The following is a 27,675-nucleotide window of genomic DNA, read 5'->3' on the forward strand; positions in this document are numbered from 1 at the left end:
GTGGTCTCCATCTCCTGACCTCGTGATCCGCCCGCCTCTGCCTCCCAAAGTGCTGGAATTACAGGCGTGAGCCACTGCACACGGCCAAGACTAAACTTTCTAACAGTCTAGCTAAACAAAAATCAAAGGCCAAGTTTCTCATCACTCTAAGTGTGTAAACATAGACTGACCATTTGGCAGGGATTTTGTAGATTAGATTCAAGTGTTGTATTGGATTAGAAAACATTTAAAAACCTAATCTTGGATTGGATTAGGTGATTGGATTAGAAAACATTTAAAAACCTAATCTTGGCCGGGCATGGTGGCTCATGCCTGGAATCCCAGCACTTTGGGAGGCCGAGGCAGGCAGATCACTTGAGGTCAGGAGTTCAAGACCAGCCTGGCCAACATGGTGAAACCCATCTCTACTAAAAATACAAAAATTAGCCGGGCATGGTGGTGCGTGCCTGTAGTCCAAGCTACTCGGGAGGCTGAGGCAGGAGAATCGCTTAAACCCAGGAGGTGGAAGTTGCAGTGATCCGAGATGCGCCACTGCACTCCAGTCTGGGAGACAGGGCAAGACTCCATCTCAAAAAAACAAAAACAAAGACATAATCTTAAAGCAGGCACGGTGGGGCATTCCTATAGTCCCAGTTGCTCTGGAGGTTGAGGAAGAAAGATTGCTTGAGCGAGGAGTTTGAGGCTGCAGTACAATATAATCGAACCTGTGAATAGCCACCACACTCCAGCCTAGGCAACATAATGAGACCTCATCTCTGAAAAAAACAAAACAAAAACCTTAATCTTTAAGTCTTTCTAAACATTCAGATAATCCGATTCCATGATCCTAAATGCTCTGGTGGTCAGACAAGGGGCTTCCTTTGCCTCAACTTTTTACATAGGAAAAATTTTACTTTTCCTGCAAAGGTAAAAATAATTTACCTTTCTTGCATATAGAAAATATTGGACTGGAAAGAGGAAACTTAGGGTAGTTCTGGCTCCATCCCTAATTTGTTGGGTGACTTTGAACAAATCACTTAATATTTCTTGGTTTTGTTACCTGCAAGTGTGGCCTGGGGGCTCTAAAGACATGTCACAAGAGTTATGCTACTTTATAGACTTTGCTTCTTCCAGTCTGCCACTCTTAGCTGTATGTCCACCCAACACCTTCCTAGAACAATCAACCAAGATTCTGTTTGTGGCATTCAAGAAAATGCAAAATCTCTGGCATTATAATTCCATGTTGCTGATGTGGGAAATCTTATGGTCATAACTGACTTCTATCTGTTAGCTCCACCCATAATCATTCATGGTGGCCAATCACAGAGAAAGGTCCTGGACACTACTCCGGTTATCAATGACCTTCACAGACCAGCTCAAACATTCCATTTTCAGATTGTGTTACCAAACAGTTTCACATTCCTGATAAGAATCATATTGCCCCTGCTTCTGAAGCAAAGCTTCATGCTGTAATCATTTAAAAAGAGCAAGCAAATAGATAAGCTCCAAGTTCTTCAAGTTTTTAGAACTTACTTGCTATTACAATATTCTAAAATATTAGTTGTATCATTTACTGCTGCTTCCAAAATAAATTATTTTGGAATAATACCAAGAATATTACCAAGAGACATGTTAACTGAATCACTCTGAAGAAAATGCCAAATATGGCACAGAAAAATGACTAAAACTAATTCTTTTCTTGCAGCAACTCATCAAAATTGACTGTCTAGTCATTTGCATATACCTAACGCTAAGTTGCTAAGTTCAGAAGCAATCTCACTAAAATGAGAAAACACTCCCACTGGCTTAATTTTCTCTGTCCAATGTTCACATTATGATATTCCTTTGCAGTACAATTGGAGATGGACTATTGCAGATTTCTTCTCTTAAACTTTCATGCGTTTGATTAAAAAAAAAAAAAAAATTGGCCAGGCGTGGTGGCTTACACCTGTAATCCCAGCATTTTGGGAGACCAAGGCAGGAGGAACCCCTGAGCCCAGGAGTTCAAGACCAGCCTGGGCAACATAGTGAGATCACGGTCTCTACAAAAAAATTTTAAAATTTGTAAAATTAGCTGGGGGTGGTGGTGTGTGCCTGTAGTCTCAGCTACTTGGGAGGCTGAGGTGGAAGGATTGCCTGAGCCCACAAGATTGAGGCTGCAATGAGCCGAGATCATGTCATTGCATTCCAGCCTGGGTGACAGAGTTAGACCCTGTGTCAAAAAAACAAAAACAAACAACTCTACTACCAAAAGAAATCATCAAAATAAACTAAACTCTAATTTCTTACCAGAGGATCGGTTTGTTGTGAAATCTAGTTGCTGAATGTTTTAAGTTATTTTGGGAAAATCAGCATTCCTTGTTGTGCAATGTCTACTTCATACTGTCCTCTGCCTCCAGAAGATTTTTCTTGAGAAAGTGAGACCACAATCAAGCATTACCCAACTTTCTATCTGCCACTGAGAAACGCTCAGGTAAGAGAAAAAGAACTAAGGGTGGCTAAACAGTAAGAAATGCCTGCCCTCAGTAACTATTAGATTCAAAAGTGAATAAAAATAATGCCATAGGTATGACACTTTAAACATTTCAGTGTGTTAATGTCCATGATTTCACTCGATATACTGGTAACCTTATCAGGTGACATAAAGTATGGGCCCCCATTTATAGAAAGGGAAATTGAGACAAAGCACTTGCCTTGTCACACAATGAACTTACCATGGACTGAATTATGTTCCCCAATTCCATACCCAAATTCATATTTTGAAGCCTTAACCTCCAATGTGACTGTATTTGGAGACAGGACCTACAAAGAGGTAATTCAGGCTAAATGAGGTCATAAAGCGGGGGTCCTGATACCATACAATTAGTGTCCTTCTAAGAAGAGATGCCCTCTCTCTCTCTCTCTGCATACACACACACAGAAGAGGTCATGTGAGCATACAGTGAGATGCTGGCCACCTAGCAGGCAGGAAGGGAGGTCTCACAAGAAACTCACCACACTAACACCTTGATCTTGGACTTCCAGCCTCCAGATCTCTGAGGAAATAAATGTCTGTTGTTTAAAGCTACCCAGGCTATGGTATTTTGTTATAGCACCCTAAGTTGAGTGAAACAGAGCTAATGATCATAAAATTTCTAAAACCCAAGCCTCTTGACTCTTTGTCTTCATTTACATCAGTATAATGCAATGGCCAGCACTGAGCCACTGGGAATGATCACATAAACTTCAAGCAATTTTTTCTGAACCTATAACTGTGGCTGCCCCAAAAGCTGCTGTTTTTTCATCTTCCATCAAGTAGCAGAAGGACTGCTATCATAAAGATACCCTTCCAAGGGGAGAAATGGAAGCATCAACATAAATGTGTAACGTATCTGGCGGATTTCTCTGTAGTGATAAACTTTTGGATGAATTCCTTTCTTAAGATATTCCACTTGTTATTGGGAAATGATTTTTTAACTTGTGTCTAATATTTTCTTCATATGAGGAGATAGGTCTCTCTCTACCCACTTTACTCATTCAAACCTAACTAGTAACTTTTGTAAAGAATAACTGAGTATGCTCCACTTGGCTCAACTGTTCTTTCTCTTGAGATGGGTCCACAGAAAGCACAAATTCTTTCCTTTTCCATGTTATAAATCCTGCTGGGCTGGCCTTCCATGTATGGAAGTTGGGATCTTGTAGGTTAGTGTATCTAATGCCAGGATTCTGTTAGAAAGCCCATTTGGCTCCCACACAAAGCCAACTCAGCCTGTATCCATAGCAAAGGTGGTATTTTGGCCTCAGTATTTACTTTTTCAAAAAATATATATTTCTTGAATTGTTCAGAAAGAAGAAAAGCAGGGAATTATTTAATGCAGATCCCTTTAGAGACCACCAGTGTAACTATAGGACAAACCTCTGTATTCTATTATCTCTACCATTTGAGAGGCCAGGAGAAAACATGAACCTTAATGGAGATGGAATTATCCTTGCAATGACTGCAGTAAATGTTTGTTGAAGGGGAAAAAAATGGAAAGAGAAGATATACCATATATACCTAGTTTTAATGGAAAGCCTATTTCTGCCATATACATTAGAGAAATTGTTTAAGAACAGTTCATCCATGTGAAAATATTAGCACTGTAATTCTGCCAAGGTCAGTAAGACCTAGTGATTTGCTGAGATATCACCTTCATTTCACCAGGTAAATAAAGGCTCCTTTTTTCAGTGTGTCCTATCCAAGAAGGCACTCCATAGCAACAGTTAAATTATGAATACAGCACATATGTTCCATACCATATCATTTACAGCACAATTTAGCATAGACATAATGCTTTGTAACAAACTACAGTACCATTCACAAAATGCATTTAAATAGCATAATTTAGTTCATTAAATTCAGTCATTTACAGTAAATCAAAATAATCATCGGAATTGAAGAGAGTACACAGTTGTTTGTTTGAATAGTTAAGCTAGGTAAGTCCATTTCTTTTTGAAGGTCAAGGACAGAGCTGTTTCCATTTTCTGTTATAAAAAAGATACAGCTGGTGTCAAAAGATAATTTAATGTCATTTCAAAACGATCAACCCTCTTTTTTTCCCTCCCCAGTCTCTCTCTCCTAGTTGCATATCAGATCACTGTCACTCCTAAAATAGATTCAACTCCCTGAAAATATCTTATATGCCAGCTAACTAGAACGTATGTACAAATTTTACAAAATCTCAAATGTACAATTTCTTCACATTTTTAATCAAGATGTGTACATTCGGTCCCAAGAAAGCTTCAAATGCTGGATCGCAGTGTCTGTAATCATCTGCATATCTGTCTATTTTTCATACCATATGGGAAGCCCCTTGTGGGTAGGAGCCTTGTCAACCATATTTGGATTCCTACAACCCAGCACAGAGTCTGTTGACTAAACTCCTTGAAAGCAAGAAATGGTTCTTTTTTCAGTTATTTTTATTCCTCATGGCCCCAACCATATGCCTCACACATACTCAGTAAATATTTGTTGATTTAAACATCTTGTTGGCGGGGCTTACCTTGGGATATATTTCATAAGCACACAAAATGAGTGTGTGTTTTGAATTGTCTCAGCAAACCAGTGCCTGCATAACGTAGACAAAGTAAGAAAAGAGAAAGACTTTGGGATTGAGCACAAAGCATTCAACCTGATCTCATAGTTTCACAGTCCAGTATACTCTGAGCAGAACCATACTCCAGGTGAACTAAACTACATTTTACACAGTTTTTTCTCTTAGCCTTTCCCTGGAGTGCTTTCACCACAAACCCAGCAATAGTCAACAGTACAAGGTTTTACGTGCTAGTTCAGCTGCTTTAAAGCCAACATAATCTGGGCAGCATTCTACACTCAGCATTTATCCAGACATTTGATAACCTGATGTGTGCCTGGTACTGGGCACTGGGTAAACCATAGAGGAGATAGACTCTAGTAAGTTTTGAACTGTGTCCGCAAGCCGCTTAGAATCTAGAGTAACACACTGTCAATAATGCACTGTTGTGTGGTAAGCACAGTGTCTGAGGAAAGAAAGCACAAGGTGCCCCAAGAGAAAGAACAGTATTTTGATCGAAAAAAGGTACCAGGCCAGGCGCAGTGGCTCATACCTGTAATCCCAGCTCTCTGGGAGGCTGAGGCGGGTGGATCACTTGAGGTCAGGAGTTCTAGACCAGCCTGGCCAACATGGTGAACCCCCATCTCTATTAAAAATACAAAAATTAGCCCGGCGTGATGGCGTATGCCTGTAGTCTCAGCTACTCAGGAGGCTGAGGCAGGAGAATTGCTTGAACCCCGGAGGCGGAGGTTGCTGTGAGCTAAGATGCATCACTGCACTCCAGCCTGGGCAACAGAGTGAGACTTTGTCTCAAAAAAAAAAAAAAAAAGTACCACTTCTCTCTCCTTGGCACAATCCCCTCCCCTGCATATGAAGAACTAGTTCCATTATCACCATTTTTTTTTTTTTTTAAGAGACAGGGTTTCGGCCGGGCGCGGTGGCTCAAGCCTGTAATCCCAGCACTTTGGGAGGCCGAGACGGGCGGATCACGAGGTCAGGAGATCGAGACCATCCTGGTGAACACGGTGAAACCCCGTCTCTACTAAAAAATACAAAAAAACTAGCCGGGCGAGGTGGCGGGCGCCTGTAGTCCCAGCTACTCCGGAGGCTGAGGCAGGAGAATGGCGGGAACCCGGGAGGCGGAGCTTGCAGTGAGCTGAGATCCGGCCACAGCACTCCAGCCTGGGTGACAGAGCAAGACTCCGTCTCAAAAAAAAAAAAAAAAAAAAAAAAAGAGACAGGGTTTCACTCTGCCTTCCAACTAGAGTGCAGTGGCGCAGTCATAGTTTACTGCAGCCTCAGACTCCTGGACAGCTCGTTTTAGACGGCCGTTGATACACTGGAGGTGGTCTGAAGGAGAGTTGCCAGGAGAAAGGGTTATCTTTTCCCTTCCTCAAAGAGGAGAGAGAATTGAGAAGAATGTAAGAATATTAGGGAAAACAAATTGTTTGAAAACATTGAAAATAACTGTTCTTGAAAGCTTCTGAGTATTCCTGGGGTATTGATGATTTAAAGAACTATGTCAACTCTATTACCATGAACACACTCTAATTGTATTAAATCCCACACTGAGAGTATCAATAGCTCCACAGAGCCCAAGAAATAAAATACAAACTCTTTCTTAGGCTGTGTTAAAGACCTCTGTAATCTGGCTTCAGTCTTGTCTCTCTTTGTTACAGAGACTATATCCATTTCCCCTTCTTGTATTAGTAATAAAAATTTTAGCTGGAAACATGGCCTCCCAGAAAAAAAAACTATGCTGTCCAGTTCCCCTGAAGCTAGGTGAGGCCATGTGACCATGCTGAGGCTAATGGGATGCAAGTGAAAATGGCAGGTGGCAGCTTCTGGGAATCTTGAGGTCATGGGTACACACCTCATCCTGTTGATTGGGACAAGAATGTCAGGACTGAAGTTCCATCCTGGACTATGATGACAAGGGCCACACCCTAGGGGTGGCAAAGCAGAAAATGAGAAGGAACTGGGTCCCTGGGGACTTCATGGAACACAGCCACCAAACCAGTCCTGGGGACTTCATGGAACACAGCCACCAAACCAGTCCTGGATGGACTATCCCCAAATTTTGAACTGGAAGGAAAATTATTTTCTGTCTTATTTCAGCCACTACATTTGGAGACTTTGCAAATTGAGACCACTCTGAAGCAATAGCCTCAGTATAACTACCTCCCTTTCCTCCAGATCCTCCCCTAGTGGCCTGCTATGACAGGCACTGCTAAAGCTCTCAACAGCACATCTCATTTAATCCTCACAAATACCTGTTAGGTAGCAACTATTATTAGTACCATTTCACAGATGAAGAAACTGAGACTTAGAAAGATCAATTTACTTGCTAACTAGAGGCAAAGCCAGTTTTTTCAGTCCAGGCAGTTTGTCTCCAGAAGCTATATCTGAATCGCTGTGCTCTGAATGTTTATGCTATATTACCTGCCTCACAGAACTACTTTCCCTATATTCCATGTCTTTACTCGTGTTATTTGCTCGGCACCTAAAATGACTTTCTGCCTTCCCCATGTCCTTTCCTTCCTAGACGCACCATCTTCTGCATGAAGGCCTTGATGCGGAATAGAAATAAATCCCTCCTCAATGAGTCCATTGCACCTTAGCTATGCCTCTATTATATCACTTTGCATATCCTGCCTTCTAATCTCGTTAGCTATGCTATGTGTCAGTTTTCCTCAATATATTTTAAGCTCCTTAAGGACAAGAAATATATTTTATCTGTCTTTGTGTTCTCCATTGTGTCTAACAGTAAAATTCAATAAATCTTACTTGACTTGCTAAAAACTAAGTTCTTGGCCTGGTGTGGTGGCTCACACCTGTAATCCCAGCACTTTGGGACCACTGAGTTGAGCAGATTGCTTGAGCTCAGGAATTCAAGACCAGACTGGGCAACATGACAAAATCCTGTTTCTACAAAAAAATGCAAAAATTAGCTGGGTGTGGTGGCCCTCACCTGTAGTTCTAGCTACTCAGGAGGCTGAGATGGGAGGATCACTGAGCCCAGGGAGTTTGAGGCTGCAGTGAGCTGTGATTACATCACTGCATTCCATCCTGGGCAGCAGAATGAGACCCTGTCTCAAAAAAAGGAAAAAAAAAAGTTCTGATTGGAAGAGAGGAGTTTTTGACTATTTTATAAATGAAAGACAGGTAGTGAGTTGTAGTTCTAAATAACTGATGCACTGTAACAGCACTGTCCAGTAGAACTTTCCATAGTGATGGAAACTTTCTATACCCACACTGGCTAATACAGTAGTCACTAGTCACATGTGGTTACTGAGCACTTGAAATATGGCTAGTACAGAAAAGCGACTGAAGTTTTAATTTAATTTTAATTAATTTACATTTAAATAGCCACATATAGATAATAGCTACCATATAGGATGTTACAACTCTAAAACTATGTTGAAACTTTGGAAAACAGCACGAGCATGCTTTGTATAGAGTAAGTGGTCAGTAAATGTTTGCTATAGGACTTTGAATTGGATTGAAGGGAATCAGTAGACATCATCTATGTAGATTTAAAAGGAAAAAAAACAAACTGAAAAAGATAGAAACTTCAAAAAATTCGGGAACAACACAGAAAAAGATAAAGTTGAAGCAACAAAAACAACAAGAAAAACACCAAGGATCATCATTTACAGCAGAAAAGAACCCTTAACAAACCCTTCCGGCAAAGCCGGGAAGAGGTATGTCAAGACAGGCAATTATATGACATACAAGCCCAGTTTAATAAAGACTGGGCAGGCATCCATTTACAGAACCCTCCAGAGGACACTGAGGTTTCTCATGCTATATTTAAAGAAACTGTCTGTAAAAGGTTGGGATGGGTCTCACTAGGCTGGAAAGAATAAGTCCAGATCACTCTATTTAACAACCATTCATCATAAATTCAATATTTTATTCGGTAGGGAAATGACAGAAACTCACTCACTCCTAGTTATGGTAATTCAAAGCAAAAAACCTTCTAGTTATACTATCAGGCCAAAATCTAAATTTTAGGCCCCTTTGGAATTTTTCACTTTTGCTTATTTGCCATTAAGGTGGCGCATGAAGAAATGCAGTTAAGGACCTACACTGTTAAGTGAGCTCTTCCCAGCCTGGCCATTCTGGGGGTGACCTTTTCACCAGGTTCCTGGCATAAGGCAGTGTGTCTCCTGGAGCAAAGCCAGAATGTAAGATGAAAAGCCACATGCAGAGGATGACGCAAGGGAAACAATCATGACTTTCATAATGAGAGCCAGAAAGAAATTTGAGGTCTTATGCTCACTAGTTCCTAAGCCTGGGTGTTGTAGTCAGCATAATAACTCCCTTAACATTTTATTCTTCAGGATTTCTAGCCACAGAAGAATGAGTTATACTAGCAATCAAACTTTGGGTGTACTTGTCCATGCTCCCCAGACAGAGATCCATACAGCATGTCATAATTTAAAGAGAAACTTTCACAATGTTTGGAGCCCTTGCTGCCCTGAAGATGAAGGAGGAGAATGTCCTCACATTCCTTCCAGCAGGAATCCACTTAGGTGGTACCAACCTTGACTTCCAGATGATACACTACAAAAGGAAAAGTGATGGCATCTACATCATAAATCTGAAGAGGACCTGCAAGAAGCTTTGGCTGGCAGTTTGTGCCATTGTTGCCATTTGGAAACTCAGCTGCTGTCAGTGTCACATCCTTCAGGAATGCCAGCCAGCAGGCTATGCTGAAGTTTGCTGCTGCCACTGGAACCACACTTATTTCTGGGTGACTTTATTAACCAGATCCAGGCAGCCTTCTGGGAGCCATGTCTTCTGATGGTTACGGATCCCAGGGCTGACCACCAACCTTTCACAGGGGTATTGTATGTTAACCTGCCTATGTGTGCTCTGTGTCACACATACTCTCCTCTACACTACGTGATCATCACCATCGCATGCAATGACAAGGGGCTCACTCAGTGGGTCTAATGTGGTGGATCTTGACCTGGGAAGTTCTGCACATGCATGGCACCATCTCCTGTGAGCACCCATGGGAGGTCATGCCTGATGACTACTTCTCCAGAGGAAGAACAGGAAAGAAAATAGGCTGGGCACAGTGACTCAAGCCTGCAATCCCAGCAGTTTGGGAGACCAAGGCAGGAGGATCACTTGAGGCCAGGAGTTCGAGACCAGCCTGGCCAACATGGTGAAACCTTGTCTCTACTAAAAATACAAAAATTAGCTGAGTATTGTGGTACATGCCTGTAGTCACAGCTACTTGGGAGGCTGAGGCATGAGAATCTCTTGAACCTGGGAGGTGGAGGTTGCAGGGAGCCAAGATGGCACCACTGCTCTCTAGACTCTAGCCTGGGTGACAGAGTGAGACTCTGTCTCAAACAAAAACAAAGAAAGAAAGAAAGAAAGAAAGAAAGAAAGAAAGAAAGAAAGAAAGAAAGAAAGANGAAGGAAGGAAGGAAGGAAGGAAGGAAGGAAGGAAGGAAGGAAGGAAGGAAAAAGTAAAAGAAGTAATTACTCACAAACTGAAGTAATTACTACGAATAATAGCGATGATTTACTAAATGTCCACTAGACTCAAACATCTAGCATATTTTTTCTACAATTTCTCAGTTACAATGTAAGGCAAATATTATTAATATGATTACCCCCACTTGAAAAATAAAGAAACTGAGGGTCAGGGAAATTAACTGAGTTTACCAAGGCCATACAACAACTAACATAACAGGTGCTCAATGAAAGGGAATTCCTTTATTTATTTATTTATTTATTTATTTTGAGACAGGGTCTCACTCTGTCACTCAGGCTGGAGTGCAGTGGCATGCTTACAGCTCACTGCAGACTTAATCTCCCAGGCTCAAGTCATCATCCCACTCCTGCCTCCTGAGTAGCTGGGACCACAGGCACACACCACCATACTGGCTGATTTTTTTTTTTTTCATTTTTTGTAGAGATGGAGTCTCTCTCTGTTGCCCAGACTGGTCTCAAACTCCTGGGCTCAAGTGATCCTCCTGCCTTGGCCTCTCAAAGTGCTGGGATTGTAGGCATGAACCATCATGCCTGGCTATACTGACTTTTTAAAGTAATGAAAGTAATGCATACTCAGGTAAACAAATTAAAGCCCCACAGGATATGAAGTGAAAAGCAAATGTCTTCTTCCTGCCACTCCTAACTCCCTAGAATTTCTTCCCCAGCAAGAAACAGTGTTAAACACTTTCAGATATTCTTACAGATATTTTTATGCATTTATACGAGCAGGGCCATATTTGCCTATTTTCTTGTAATTTGCTTTTTTTCCCTTAATTTATCATAGACTTCTTTCCATATTAGAACATATAGATCTACCTCATTAAAAATAATTGTGGAATATTCTCCTCTATAAATGTATCATAATTTAACAACTTCCACGTCAATGGACAGTGTTTTTCTGTTACAGTCAATGTTTCAGTGATCATCCTTTAAATAACATCTTTGTACACTGGTATGATTTATCTGTAGGATAAATTTCTTGATGTGAAATTGTGTAAGACAATGTGCACTTGAATTTTTGGTAGATATTCCCAAATAGCCCACTTGAAATAATATATGAGAATGTCTGTTTTCTTATCTGGCATTTTGATATTAGTTTGTCTGAAAAGAATTTTATTTTCCCTTCTAATAGATATTTGTCTGCTCCTTATTATTTCTGGGAGCTACTCAAATGTCCTTTGGAAAATCATCACCTTCCCATGTAGTTTCTAGGGCTCCACCAGAAAGAGACTACGTGCCTTAGTCCTGGCCAATCAGGGTATCAAATCCTCCTACTAACATTGTTGACTCAGGGGTTGACCTATGACCTAAGTTCTTCCAATGCCCAAGGCTCATATGGTAGTCGCCAAAAATCACTCTACTTTTTGCTGGGCTGAATCCTGGGAAGATATAGGCATAGGGTTGCTAAATGGCGTGTTGCCTCCTTGTGGCATACCAGTATGGAAGAGAGTTAAGCTAACAGACGTTGCCCCCTAGATCAAGTGTAAATGAAAGTCAGAAAAATTTACCTCTGAGTTTTTCAGTTGTTTGAGCTAGTAGATTTCACCTTTTGCTCAATCTGGTGTGAGTTGGGTTTTTGGTTACTCACAATCTGAAGAGTCCTATTGGAGATATGCGTATTTTCCAGTGCCCCAATATACTACAAATTTTAAGTAATATTACTAATTCTTGACCGGATATGGTGGCTCATACCTGTAACTCCAACACTTTGGGAGGCCGAGGCAGGAGGATCACTTGAGCTCAGGAATTTGAGACAAGCCTGGGCAACATAGTGAGACCCTGTTGCTACAAAAAAAAATTTAAAAACATTGCCAGGTATGGCGGTGTGTGCCTATAGTACCAGCTACTCAGGAAGCTGAGGCAGGAGGATTGCTTGAGCCCCAGAGGTCGAGACTTCAGTGAGCCATGACTGCACACTGCACTCCAGCCTGGGTGATAGAGTGAGACCCTGTCTCAAAAAAATAAAAAGCAATATAATGTTTTCATGCTAATCTAGCAAATTATCTGGGCTACTGAATCAACTTGGTTCATTTATTTACTTTGTTTATCGGTCAGACCAGCCCATCACAGGATTTTAACACTATAAATTGGCCCCTGGACTAACTCATGCAGGCGAGCAGCAACTCCATCAAACCCAATAATTAATCGGGCAGTCCTCCTCCATATGTCACGGTGACTATTCATTAAAGCAATGCATATGGTTTGTACCTACCTGTGCTAGCTTTTTGCTTTTATTCATGGTTCAACAAATTTATTAACTTTAGATCCAGTGGAACAAAGAAAAATTAGTAGAGAAGATATTATAACTAGGCTGATAGTTTAAAATTAGAAAAGAAAAACTAAAATTGAGAAGAGATGTTGCCACTAACAATAGAATTTGTGACATAAATACATAGAAAACATCTCAAGTTACAGGCCTGGACTCTAGAAACATAAAGAGACACATATGATGATGTCCATGCCCAAAGTCTTACTTTTTGTTTGAGGAGATACCAATGTATTGAAAAGAATAAGAGATGGCCTAAGGATATCACTGGTGAATGTCACATACTTCTGATCATCAAGATTCCTGTTGGAGACATACAAAGTATCTTAAGAGTCATGAGTGACCCAGGCGTGGTGGTTCACACCTGTGATCCCAACACTTTGGGAGGCCAAGGCAGGACGATCACTTGAGTCCAGGAGTTTGAGACCAGCTGAAAAACACAGCAACACCCCAACTCTACAAAGAATTTTTAAAAATTAGCAAAGTATGGTGGCACACACCTGTAGTCCCAGACACTGAGGAGGCTGAGGTGGGAAGATCACTTCAGCTCAGGGGTTCGAGGCTGCAATGAACTATGATCGCACTACTGCACTTTAGCCTGGGTGGCAGAACAAGACTCTGTCTTTGAACAAAACAACAGAAAAAAAGATTTATAAGTCCAGGTGAGGTGGCTCATGCCTATAATCTCAGCACTTTGGGAGGCTGAGGTGGACAGATCACTTAAGGCCAGGAGTTTAAGGCCAGGAGTTCAAGACCAGCCTGGCCAACATAGGGAAACCCCATATCTACTAAAAACACAAAAAACTAGCTGGACATGGTGGTGCACGCCTGTGATCCCATCTACCAGGGAGGCTGAGGCATGAGAATTGCTTGAACCCAGGAGGCAGAGGTTGCAATGAGCAGAGATCACGCCACTGTATTCCAGCCTGGGTGACGGAGTAAGACTCCATCTCAAAAAATATATATATTTATGAGTGAGTGAAGCATTTCATACTATATATATTATATATACTGTATAGGTGTAAACCATTTGCTAAAATAAGATTACCAAATTGAATTGACAAAGCTTTAGTAACTTAGGTATGCAAAATACAATTCCATATGATTTGTTGAACAATATACATAAGAAGCCAAACACTGATTTAGAGGAGACTCTCAAATTGTCATGGTGACTGACATAAGACATAATAATAGTAGCTAAGATTTATTCTAATATATCAAAAATGGATGTATAATAAATGAATGTATATATTAATTTAATTCTCACAAATATTCTATGATGTAGTAACATATTATTCCTACTTTACAGATGAGAAATCTGAGGCATGAGAGGTTAAGCAATTTCACTGGGCATAGTGGCTCACACCTGTAATCCCAGCACTTTGGGAGGCCAAGACAGGAAGATCACTTGAGCCCAGGAGTTCAAGACCAGCTTGGGCAATATAGCAAGACCTCATCTCTACAAATTAAAAAAAAAAAAATTAGCTGAGCATGGTGGGGTGCACCAGTATTCCCAGCTAGTTGGGAGGCTGAGATGAGAGGATCACTTGAGCCTGGGAGGCAGAGGTTGCAATGAGCCATGACTGCACACTGCACTCCAGTGTGGGCAACAAAGCAAGACCCTGTCTCAAAAGAAGGAGAAGGAGGAGGAGGACAAGGCAAAGGAGAAAGAAGGGGGAGGAGGAGGAGGAGGAGGAAAAGGAGGAGGAGAAACAAGGGGAAGGAGGAGAAGGAGAAAGAAGGGTAAGGAGAAGGAGAAGAAGAAGGAGGAGGTGGGAGTGGAAGTGGGGAGGGGGACGGGGAGAAGTAGTTAAGTGATTTCCCCAAGATAACTTCAGAGCCAGACTTCAAAACTAGGTAATCTGACTCCAGAGTCTATACCCAAAAACACTATAGTGAGTGTATGATTCATATTCTCTAAATTATTGCTTTGTTCATATTTTTAAGGAGAAAGAATAGTAGATAAAGAATAGTAAAGACATGACTTCTTCCATTCAGGAATTCTGTACTTTCTCTGTAGCCTCAAGCTGTGCCTTGCACATAATAGATGATCAATAAATGCCTATTTTATGAATGTATTAAGGAATAATGTTTATGACCCATATACCCCACTTGTCTTTGCAACCCCTGACTACATTACTTTTTCCTAGAATTCTAGTAGAGAGGATTACTGTCTTACCAAAATTCCCTGCAAGAAGCAGAGAGTGTTTGAAGTAGAAAGTATGTAACAGAGCAGAGCACAGGTCTGAGACTAAGCCCTGACACTGTTTAGTTATACACCCTTGAACAAATCAGTTTACTCCTCTTAGAAATAAATTCTCATATATGTCAAATGAAAGAGTTGAAGTAGATGACTGATTTTCAGACTGTGCTAATAATGAAGTAAGAAGGGGGAAGCATATGAACAGGTGCAAGCTCTTTGGCTTCAAGGAGAATAGCTCCCCTCAAATCTGTTTTACACATTACGTATATAAGAGTTTGTAGGCCAGACGTGGTGGCTCACGCCTGTAATCTCAGCACTTTGGGAGGCTGAGGTGGGCAGATCACTTGAGGTTGGGAGTTCAAGACCAGCCTGACCAACATGGAGAAAACCCATCTCTACTAAAAGTATAAAATTAGCCGGGCATGGTGATGCATGCCTGTAATCCCAGATACTCAGGAGGCTGAGGCAGGAGAATCATTTGAACTCGGGAGGCAGAGGTTGTGGTGAGCTGAGGTCGCACAATTGCACTCCAGCCTGGGCAACAAGAATGAAACTCGGTCTCAAAAAAAAAAAAAAAAAAAAAAAAAAAAAGAATTTGTTTGCATAAAGTAACTCAAGGAGTTACAAAGTTTGAAGACAACTCGATTTGACCAAATTCTTAAGTACTGTCTCATTTCTAATATTCTATCCCTGGACTACCCAGACACACTCCAATACATCAGACCCTTTGCCTGTTTTGACCTGTTCAAGAGCTATTTGAACTGAATCTTAGAATTATTTCCATCATTACAATTCTAGATCTGTCCTTTCAAAAAAAGAAATTGATTTTTTTTCCTCCACTCACATTTATCAGTTCATTTTTTGGAGGCTCTCCTTGCCACATCCTTAAATAAGTAACTAGGATAACTGTGGTAATTACCTGACCTGCAAAGTGTATAGAACTTCAAGGTTAATGCTCCTGGCACAAGATTTTCGCTACAAACAGCAGAAATCCTCTAACCCTTTGCTGAGGCACTGGTTCAATAGTAAGAGAAAATCATGCCATGTATTGAATTACTCAAAAGAGAAGAATCAGAGTTCCCTGATGGTCTACCTATGGCTAAACTGTATTCCAAAAAGAACTGTCTTAAATAACTCAGGAAAGACCCTCACCAGAGATACAGTAGAAGAGCCAAATACTTAACAAAACTAAAAACCAAAACCTATATATTCAAGAACTGGTACAGCCCTACCCCAAATATTGTGCTAATTCCTTATGTTTCATTTTATAATACCAAACTTCCTTTCACGTGAATGAAAAGAATTGTTACTATTAAGCCTATCCATACTCTGGAATTTCTTTAATCAGTTTTCATTAAGGACTGTCAAACACATACATCATTTAGGGACTTTTAAATCTAAATTTTATTGAAGATATATTACATATGGTTTAATATTTCAGCTCAGCAATGGCCATCAGCAATAAGCATTACTCCAAGAGTGGGATTAATTAAATATTCTAGCAAACACAGTGATCCAAATAGCAAAGAAAAATCCTGGGCACTGAGCCCAGATTTCCCACCCTCTCTTCTGGTGCGGCTCATCACTCTCTCTCAGATAAACTAGACAACCAACAAATCTTTCATCATTACTAGTAAATGTGTAAATGGGTAATAAATGATCAAATCTCTCCATCAGGTCTCCTATTAGATTTTTTAAGCATAAAACGTTGCACAAAATCAAACTGCCCCATAAAAGGGTATTTTTTAAACCAAAGAGAAATACAGTTTTCAGAAATAAAAGGTAATTCCCCACAGTAATCAGTAGTTCTACTCTAATTTGACTTTACCATTCCTCCAGTGACAAGTTGGGAGATAGTCCTATTCTATAATTATAATCCTGTCTTTGCTATGTTATGAAGTTTTAAAGTATTTCAACTTTGTATATTACAGTGAATCTCAGCTCTACATAAACCAAGAGATTCGGAGCAAACTCATGATCTTGATCCTATCAAGATTCCTGGTTTTGCACTCATAAGTTAAGACTGATACTTCAACCTTAAATCTTAACTTTAGATCTGAATTTCTTGGCTTTTGTGATTTTAATCTAGGCACTAATCTACTTTAATGGTGAGGGAATGGGAGGAGCTCCAAGCAGAATATTTACAAAGGGTCTTATTTATCAAACAATCATAGTTCCTCTTCATTCCTTCTCTCAGCTAACAGCAGAGCTATTTGGTGACACAACAGATAAATCTAGCTGATTCGAAAATGACCTGGCAACAACCATTTCTTGTCATCGCCAAATCTGCACTTCTGGGACACAATGTACCGTAAACCTTCTAGCAAAGCACCTTCTTCTTTCAATGGGAAGGCTGTTAATAAAGTAAAATCTTTGAAGCTGGATCATCTGACAAAAGAAACAAACAGTGAAAGAGGAGTAGCAGCAGCATTACATTTATGTAGCCTAAACAGTTTTCAAAGCATGATCAAGTACATTACTAATTTTATCTTTCCAGTGAATTTATAAGGTGGTTATAGCCTTAAGTAAGTACCTTATCTTCTGTGAACCTCAGAATCTTAACCTTTATTATTTCATATTTATTTATTTATTTATTTATTTTTTGAGACAGTCTCACTGTCACCCAGGTTGGAGTGCAATGGCTGGATCTTGGCTCACTGCAACCTCTGCCTCCCAGGTTCAAGCGATTCTCCCGCCTCAGCCCCCCAAATAGCTGGGACGACAGGTGCCTGCCACCACACTCAGTGAATTTTTGTATATTTAGTAGAGCTTGGGTTTCACCATGTTGGCCAGGGTGATCTTGAACTCCTGGCCTCAAGTGATCCATACACCTCGCCTCCCAAAGTGTGGGGATTACAGGTGTGAGCCACCACACCCAACCAGAATCCTAGCCTTTATTTTATTTTATTTTAATTTATTTATTTTTGAGATGGAGTCCCACTCTGTCACCCAGGCTGGAGTGCAGTGGTGCGATTTCAGCTCACTGCAACCTCCACCTGCCAGGTTCAAGTGAATCTCCTGCCTCAGCTTCCCAAGTAGCTGGGATTACAGGTGTGTGCCACAATGCCTGGCTAATTTTTGTATTTTTAGTAGAGACGAGGTTTCGCCATGTTGGCCAAGCTGGTCTCTAACTCCTGACCTTAGGTGATCCACCCGCCTTGGCCTCCCAAAGTGCTGGGATTATAGGTGTGAGCCACTGCGCCCCACCAGAATCCTAACCTTTAAAATGAGAATAATATTTCACAGGGATGTTATTAGGCTGGGACAAAATAACATAGGTCAAGTACTTGGTACAGCGTACTTCAATGGTAGCCAGGGTTTATTATTATTATTATTATTATTATTATTATTATTATTATCATCATCATCAGTTCTACAAATAGTGAAAACATTGCTCAGAGAAAGTAAGTAACCAGCCCAAAGGCATTCAATGTATACATTTTACTGAGTCCTGGCATAGGGCTATGGATATTAAAATGTATATGATCTGGCAGGGGGTGTTGGCTCACGCCTGTAATCCCAGCACTTTGGGAGGCCAAGGCGGGCAGATCACTTGAGCTCAGAAGTTTGAGACCAGCCTGGGCAACACAAAAAATTAGTCTGACGTGGTGGGAAGCGCCTATAGTCCCAGCTACTCGGGCGGCTGAGGCAGAAGAATCGCTTGAACCCGGGAGGCAGAGGTTGCAGGGAGCTGAGATTGTACCACTGCACTCCAGCCTGGGCAACAGAGCAAGATTCTATCTCAAAAACAAAAAAAAATTATAAGATCTAATCTTAACATTCTATCTAGGAACTCAGAGTCACCCTTAGTAAGAAAGAGAACAAGTTCTGGAACAAAATGTTCTTTTCACTCTATTCTGAATCAAATCTAGAAAGGAAAAGATAAATTATTTCTTAGATGAAACACATTACTTCTATGCAGTAGATTTTGTTCACTGTGGTTAAGAGTACTCTACCTAACACAGGTAATAAGGACTATGCGGTTAATGAAGTTGTGGCAGGGATAAAAGAACACTTCAATGTAATGTTGGGCACCCAGCTACTCTACAAATTTGAGAGACCACAGTATGCCGAAATTCTTGCAGATCATCCCGACGCACCCATGTCCCAGGTGTATGGAGCGCCACATCTCCTCAGATTATTTGTACGAATTGGAGCAATGTTGGCCTATGCACCTCTGGATGAGAAGAGCCTTGCTTTATTACTCAGTTATCTTCACGATTTCCTAAAGTACCTGGCAAAGAATTCTGCAACTTTGTTTAGTGCCAGCGATTATGAAGTGGCTCCTCCTGAGTACCATCGGAAAGCTGTGTGAGAGGCACTCTCACTCACTTATGTTTCGATCTCTGTGAACACATTTTTGTTCTTAGTCTATCTCTTGTACAAACGATGGGCTTTGAAGATGTTAGTGTGTAATAATTGATGTTTGTTTTCTGTTTGATTTTTAAACAGAGAAAATAAAAGGGGTAATAGCTCCTTTTTTCTTTTCTTTTTTTTTTTTTTTTTTTTTTCATTTCAAATTTGCTGCCAGTGTTTTCAATGATGGACAACAGAGGGATATGCTGTAGAGTGTTTTATTGCCTAGTTGACAAAGCTGCTTTTGAATGCTGGTGGTTCTATTCCTTTGACACTACGCACTTTTATAATACGTGTTAATGCTATATGACAAAATGCTCTGATTCCTAGTGCCAAAGGTTCAATTCAGTGTATAGAACTGAACACACTTATCCATTTGTGCTCCTTTTTTTTTTCTTTTTTTTTTAAATGGTGCTTAAAGTAAAGAGCCCATCCTTTGCAAGTCATCCATGTTGTTACTTAGGCATTTAATCTTTGCTCAAATTATTGAAGAATGGTGGCTTGTTTCATGTTTTTTGTATTTGTGTCTAATGCACGTTTTAACATGATAAATGCAATGCATTGTGTAGCTAGTTTTCTGGAAAAGTCAATCTTTTAGGAATTGTTTTTCAGATCTTTAATAAATTTTTTCTTTAAATTTCAAAAAAAAAAAAAAAAGTACTCTAGCTCAATGTCTTTCCCCCAACCTCCCCAGCAACCTTGCCCCCGACCAATAAGGAAATCCTTAATAGCGGGATTTCATCCTTTGAATAGAGAATGCCTTCTTCTTGTGTAACACTGTACAGTTGACTAAGAACACTTTCAGCTACACTAATCTAATCTTCACCCACTCCCCTCTGAGCTTTGAATTAGAGAAGAGGAAATTGAGGCCCAGCTACCATTGTCATAATCCAGAGTAGAACTAGATCAGTAGCCCCATTCTGATTAATAGTTAATGTTAAATTAATAGTTTAATGTTGCCCAACAAACTACTGTGTACTTATATTAAAATATTTTTGCAGCCAGTCGCAGTGGCTCACGCCTGTAATCCCAGCAGTTTGGGAGGCCGAGGAGGGCGGATGATAAGGTCAAGAGATCGAGATCATCCTGGTCAACATGGTGAAACCCTGTCTCTACTAAAACTACAAAAATTAGCTGGGTGTGGTGGCATGTGCCTGTAGTCCCAGCTACTCGGGAGGCTGAGGCAGGGGAATCACTTGAAGCTGGGAGGCAGAGGTTGTAGTGAGCCGAGATCGCACCACTGCACTCCAGCCTGGCAACAGAGCAAGACACCATCTAAAAAAAAAAAACAAAAAAAACACATTTTTTGCACTCTCACCTAGATTTCTTTTCTATTTTCTCTGAGTCTGTATGGCACACTCTAATTCTCCTAGGGGTTTAATACTGAACCTTACATTTGAGGAATTCCCTCAGGCAATATGTTTATTCAATAACCAATTCAACATAATATAATATCAGTATTCCAAATATGGCTATGACTTTTACATAGAGTAGATCCATAAAGAGAGATGGAGAATGATATTTTGCATTTGTTTAGCACTCTTTCAAAGTGCTTTCATATCTATTATTCAGAGATGGAGAATGGAATTTGAATTTAAGAGTAGAAAGGATGTTAGAGATTCTCTAATTCAGCGTTTTTTAACCTTCTTTGGATCACTTGCCTATTTGAGAATCTGACAAAAGCTATGGACCTCATACCCAGAAAGATGAATAGATGAATGCATTAAAAAAAAAAAAAACTGCATTGTTTCAAGGAGATTCTTGAACTACTCCCACTTTAAGAATTGCTCTAATTTGAAAACTTTCACTTTACAAATGAGGAAGCTACTATTTACCACGATAGCATCCCCATGAAGTGTCAGAGCAAGAATTATGATCTACATTTTCCAGATCTGGAACTAAGGTTCAGAGAGGTTTCAAGATGCCCAAAGTCTTATAGCTAGTTAGGAGCAGTAGCAAAACCCAGGACTCTGGATAGTCTGGTTCTTATTCTTCCAGATCACATCACCCTCCCAACGCACCATGCTAGAATTCTTTCACTATAAGAATAACTCCTATAGGCGACAGTTTGTTTTGCCTTCTGTAGCACACATAATTCTTAATCTCCAGTAAAAAAGTTCCAAATACAAAAATGGTTCTATTCACAATAGTAATTCATTTCTTACAGAGTTCCAGTAGGTTTCAGTTATTGCTGACACATTAAATACTGAAATCCAGAAATTATCATTGTAAACAACTCCATAACTTCTAAATTGATAGTTAAGTATCAAGCTGGCCAATCTCTCTATCCTTCTCTCTCTCTCTCTCTCTCTTTTTTTTTTCTTTGGTAGGGACAGATTCTCACTATGTTCCCCAAGTTGGTCTCAAACTCCCGGGATCAAGCAATTCTACTGCCTCAGCCTCCCAAAGTGCTAGGATTACAGGCTTGCACCGCTGTGCCTGGCCAATTTCTCCTTTTAGCAGCAAATGAGCATACCTGAATCCAAGCAAAGAAGGCAAAAATACTAATGTTTCTCTTGAAAGGGTGTGGAAAAGTAGTTTTAGCACATTAGGCTTATACCTAACACATAGAGGTGCTGAGTAAATATTTGCTAAATGAATACACAAATTTCCCAATTAATATCAGTGAGTTTTTCATGTATTTTATTTCCACTTTCAAAAGTTAAACTAAGTGGCCTGGACAACATAGTAAGACCCTGTCTGCATTTTTTAAAAATTAGCCAGGCATGGTGGCACCTGCTTGCAGTCTTAGTTACTTAGGAGGCTGAGATGGGAGGATCACCCAAGCCCAGGAGTTCCAGGCTGCAATGAGCTGTGATCACACCACTGCACTCCTACCTGGGCAGCAGAGTGAGACCCTGTGTCAAAAAAAAAAAAAAAAAAAAAAAAAACTACACACAAAAGCAAACAAACAAGAAGTTAAACTAAGAATACTGTACTTTTCACTTAATGTCTAAGTCAGACCAGCAACAGCGTCATATTCAATACTAAAATATAGATAATGACAAATAAGTTTTTAAATATGTTCACTCACATTTTATCAAAACAGTCTAGGTCATTAAGATAGTAGTTTTGATGAATTTTATTACAATTTATACATTCTTCCTATAGCAATAAATACATGTAAAATATTTATGGGAAGAAAATATCTTAGATATATATAAAATATTTAGATATGCCAAGATTACTATAACGTTTATGATGAATGTTAGATTTTTCCAAGAAAATGACTATTATTAACATTTAATTTAGCTTCACTTAATAACAGGCTATCTTGCTATACTGAAGATTTCCATACCTCACAAAGTCTTTATTTATAAGCCAAAAGCTTCCAGAATATACTCTAAGGTGCTGAGCATTTTGGTATTTAGAAAGAATCAAAGACGCTGTGTTTTAGCTTTGATTATTCAGGCTGGCTTTAGTAGATTTCAAGTGTGAATTTTAAAGTTTCATTATCACAGTTTTTCTGTGATAATCTAGATAGATTAAGAATATTCTACAAAACAAATGCTTAATAAGGCAATAAACCTGTTGAAGGAATAAATTAGCAGGCAGGTTATGCTTTTAGGATATCTACACTACAGAAAAGATATTGTAGGCCGGGCGCGGTGGCTCAAGCCTGTAATCCCAACACTTTGGGAGGCCGAGACGGGCGGATCACGAGGTCAGGAGATCGAGACCATCCTGGCTAACCCGGTGAAACCCCGTCTCTACTAAAAAATACAAAGAAAAACTAGCCGGGCGAGGTGGCGGGCGCCTGTAGTCCCAGCTACTCGGGAGGCTGAGGCAGGAGAATGGCGTAAACCCGGGAGGCGGAGCTTGCAGTGAGCTGAGATCCGGCCACTGCACTCCAGCCTGGGCGACAGAGCGAGACTCCGTTTCAAAAAAAAAAAAAAAAAAAAAGATATTGTACCCACTCTACCTAGTGATTAGGTTTATATTGCGATGTGACTCATAAGACTCACTGTACTGAATAAAATTTAGGCAATTAATGATCTTATTTCTTAGGAAGAACTGCTTGCTATTGGATATTAACACAGATCTTGCTCAATTAAAATTGCTCACAGTCAGCAAAAATAATTCTGCACTGTAATGAAATAATGAAATAATTATATGCAAGGGAGGACTTGTGATCTTTTTAATTATTCTATTCTTCATTTTTAAAAGGGCTATTTGAAAACGTACTCTTATAATTGATTGCTATAAATCAGTCAAACTCATTCTAAGGATCATAAATATTCTAACTTTTAAAAGACAAAGAAATGCTAAATATTCAATGGGATACTTCAATATTCAGAAAATTTAATCTGGGGGTAAAGGATAGACTGCTCTTTGGAAAATAAAAAAGTAAATTTGTTGTCCCGTGAAAAATGAAATATCTTGAATGTCAGTAACAGAGATGGAATTAACAAGAGATCTTTTTATTGTTTTTTAAGGTCATTAGGCTGTGAATTCTATAATTATGGAAATTGTCAGTCCAGTTCTGTAAGAATGTTTGCTCCCATCCATAAGGTAGTGGAATGTTCAATCAGTCTCTCTCGTGGGAAAGTTAGGTCATAACTGTAAGTGTACCAGCAAAATTGAATTAAGCAAAGAGATTTCATTAGTATTTATAGCCAGAAGGCATCTGTAAAAGTACAGGGCAAAGAAGTTATGTGGAAGTCAAAGGAGAAAAAAAAAATGGGTTTCTAGTGACAAAGGCGAATCTGAAAGAGATATAAGTGTATAATGAATAAGAGCTATTGAACGCTACTGCAAAGAGGGAGTTGCAAAGATGTCAAATATTGATTTTCTTGTGTATGCCTTTGGACTACATATGTAATTGTTTAGATTTGCTGTCTTCATGGTACAACAATATTTGTTGTCGAAGGTTAAAAAGCATGATGTGAAATAAACTAAAACCTGAGAAACATGTTGGAGAATCATAATTCTCCACTCAGAATCTCATTAAGAGGTTTCTCTGTATTTTCTTGCAAAAGAATATTTTTAATGAAGAAAAATGGCATATTTTTTTCAAATAAAACACAAGATCCAAATACTAGTTAATTATGTTACTGAAAATTATTTGATTAACTTTCAGCATCATTTTAAATTAAACTAGTTTCTCTACTTTCTTACTTTATTGAATATTCTTAAACCATATATCTGATTTTGAAAGTACAGTTAAACTGTACTTTATTTTCCCGGTATGATTACAAGGAATTCTATTAACACTAAACTGATAATAAAAATCTGATGTTACCCCTTTACAAGAAATACTTCTTGTGATATTTTCCTCTTCACTACTAAAAATCCAGAAGGAAAACTGTGCTTTAAGGTCTATGTAAGCATATATATTCAAAACCAAACTGCAAACTCAAGTAATCAAATTAATAATCAATCTAGGACAACAAAATACTTTTTTCTAATGTTTTTAGGGGTTAGTTTCCCTTTAAATATTCAAGTCTTAACAGAATGTTAACTATCATAACGTTCTTTTTAAATAACAGACTCATTTGTTTCATTTATCTGATTTTTTACTATTTATTAGAAACTTGAATCATACCTATTAATATTACTGTATTCTCTTTCCTACCTCAGAACATTGAAAAATAACAGCCAAACTGTTAAATTCTCCAGGTGGAATTTACTACACTTAAAGCCATAATGACCACTAACTAAAAAAAGAATGTTTAAAAAAAAGTATGAGCTGTTTTAAGTATCAGCAGGGGACAGGGATACAAATAAGAAACAGTGTAATATATGGCAGAAGCAAATCTGTCTACCAGTACACAAAACACTAGACAGGAAAACTGCAGAGAAGACAATGTCTCCAGCACAAATAAGTTTCAGATTTTATTTTCAATGTCTCACTTTTAATGTTATTAAATATTTAATAGCAATGTAAAACAGAGTGACAACATTTTGAGTGTATGTGCAAACCAAGGTATTTCTTTCCCCGGGGTTTTGGAAGCATGTGGGACACGAAGAAGATAGTCTAGTAGTAACGGCAGCTTCTCTCCGAGGTAAATACTCGTCAGGAACAAAACATAATTCAACTGCACTCTTCTTTTCTGAAAAGGTTGCCTGTGGAATATCAATCATAAAGTCCTTTCTATTTATTAAGAGCTATTAGTGCCTGGCCCCTTGGCTTCATTAAGACGCTTTTTCTCAATATGTTATTTTATTTGAGACTGCATCCCACTTCTCAGCTACACAGTGCACACTGCAATTTCTAGGCTCCCAAGGGAGACGTCCACTATGCCCCTCAATGACTGACATACAAGGACAAGGTAGCAATGGAGAGAAAGGTGGCTTTGTTGGCACTAAGTCGGAAACATTTTTTAAACCCTAGAGGTTAAAAGAGAGTTTGGCCAAGCCTCTGAGACAGAGTGCTGTATCATTTAACTGACACTAACATCACCATGCTCCCCACTAGGCAGGGATCAGTCTCCCGGCCTGTTAATTGCACCCGATGTTCTGGTGGAGTTAAAGAAGCTAGAAGTTTTGAGAGTCCCTGCTGCCAGACCTCAGTGTTGCCTAAGCAAGCATTAAGAGACTATGGTAATAATAGGTATGCTTACACCAAATAAAAGGTTTCATTAATCAAGCCATATTGAGATAAACCTGTCCCTGGACAGAGGCGACCAGAAATCAAATGCTGTGAAAGTTCTGACAGATTGTTAAATAGAAACCCTTTAAAATAGAATTTAATTTACTGTGATATGATAGATATTTATGCATCAATAGGCAAGTGCAGATTGAGTTCAGAGGTCGGCTCTGGTATTTGAAAAATAAAAGCACAGGATGAAACAAAAGGTGACAGTTACCTTTGTCTGAAATTAGGGTTCATTAGACTAAATGGGAAGGTTTTAACTGATTCATGTAGGGAACTGAAGCACAGCATGTGATGTGGTGTGCAATATTGGATAACAGGCAAATCCAATTAAGGGATCTTTATCCTGTTAAAGACTTGTCTACAAACTTAAAAAAAATCCAAGGGCCAGCCACAGAAGAGCCCAGTCAGTCATCGTCAGTGGTAGTTATCTCTCAGACCCTAATAGGTGAACATGTTTCCTTTGTGGCATTGTAGCCAGGAGTGTTAGATTTTGAAGGCAGACAGACCTGGGTTCAAAGTCCAGCTTTGCTACTTATTAGGTGTATGACTTTTGACAAATTACCTTCTTTTAGCTTCAATATCCTAATCAGTAAAACAAAAGTATTGCCAGTACTACCTCATAGGGCTGCTGTGAGGACTGAGATCAAGTTTGCAAAGTACTTAGCGTGGTGGCTGGCGGTGCTCAACAAACAATAGTTACTAGTTCTTCCTTTTTCTTCTCCTTTCCTTCTCTCCCTCTTTTCTTTTTCCAGTTCCCTCTTTTTGCCTTTTGTCTCCTCTTCCTTGTTTCTTTTTTCCCTCTGCCTGTCACACAGGAGCAACCACTGGCACAGCAGCACCTCCAGGCATTTTGCAGCCTCTTTGAATCGAAGGGCCCGCTGACCTTTGATTTGTGGGCAGAGTTCAAAATGAAGTTATAAAAGGCCTCTTCATTCAGATTGCCTCATTCATGGAAGACTGTTGGAAGTTCGTTGGCTGTATAATGTCTGAAACTTGCTTGTTCAAACTGATAGAATTAAGTTCTAGACTCTACCAAATTGATCCATGGGTATAATCTTTCCTTGAAGCCAAACCAGCACATTGCCACAAATTTCTTATTGACTAGTAGCTAGAAATACGTGATGAAGCATTAGGAAGAATTGTTTAATACATTTTTTTAAGAATTCCACACCCCAAATGTTTTATTCTTACAGTTGGCCTTATGTATTTCAGCCTCCTGACTTGTTTCCAACACTTCTATACTTCCTGGGTTTTGTTTTGTATTGTAATGTTTCTGTTTCTTAGTCTTTCTGTCCCATTCTACTTATCCTGGCTGACAGAGAAAGTCATTAAAAAAAAAAAAAAAAGTTTGAGCCAGGCACAGTGGCTCACACCTTTCTCATCCCAGCACTTTGGGAGGCCAAGGTGGGAGAATTGCTTGAGCCCCGTACTTCAAGACCAACCTGGGCAACATAAGGAGACCCCATCTCTATAAATAAAAAAGAAAAAATAGTTTGAATAATGTCTTAGTGAATAGTGAGGTCACAGAATGGAGTCTCTGTAAAGAAACATAGGCAGTACCTTACCAATACGTGAAAGGGAATAGGCAGGCAACATACAATCCTGTTACTACCACTCCCAGGTCTCTAGAAAACAGCCAAGATAGATTCAAGATGCCACACACAGCTGTGTGTCTTTGAGAAAGTAATTTGTCCTCCCCGAGCTC

General features: G+C 39.6%; 1 pseudogene; it reads left to right on the plus strand.

The window, feature by feature from the left end:
- The first annotated feature begins 9,492 nt into the window (after positions 1–9,492).
- On the plus strand, positions 9,493–19,331 carry LOC112627612 (annotated as a pseudogene).
- The last annotated feature ends 8,344 nt before the right edge of the window (positions 19,332–27,675 follow it).

This window comes from Theropithecus gelada, chromosome 1 (assembly GCF_003255815.1).
Source record: "Theropithecus gelada isolate Dixy chromosome 1, Tgel_1.0, whole genome shotgun sequence".
NCBI lineage: Eukaryota > Metazoa > Chordata > Mammalia > Primates > Cercopithecidae > Theropithecus > Theropithecus gelada.